We start from the raw sequence: 335 nt of genomic DNA on the forward strand, positions 1-335 counted from the left end.
GCATTCCCCTCACATCTTAAAGAGATCTGCAGGCAAGTGTTTTGAAAACTGAACCTTTCTGGGTAAAATTCCATTAAACATTCTCTCGGACTTTTTTTTTCCTCCGTTTTTTTTTTTCTTCTTCTTGGCTTGTCCCCATATTTCTCTAATCTTGAATAGCAATTTTTCTGCCACATAAATTTACCCCTGGAACTGTTTAATTTCGCCTGTTCCTTTTCTCTAATCTGCGAGTGAAATACCACGCTTTTCTCCCGCTGATTGTTTCGATTAAGTTCTAATGTGAGGGAAAAGGTTGCATAAAACACCCAATTATACGAGTGCCATAGCGTGAAAAA

Source organism: Penaeus monodon, chromosome 25 (genome assembly GCF_015228065.2).
Source record: "Penaeus monodon isolate SGIC_2016 chromosome 25, NSTDA_Pmon_1, whole genome shotgun sequence".
NCBI classification, from domain to species: domain Eukaryota; kingdom Metazoa; phylum Arthropoda; class Malacostraca; order Decapoda; family Penaeidae; genus Penaeus; species Penaeus monodon.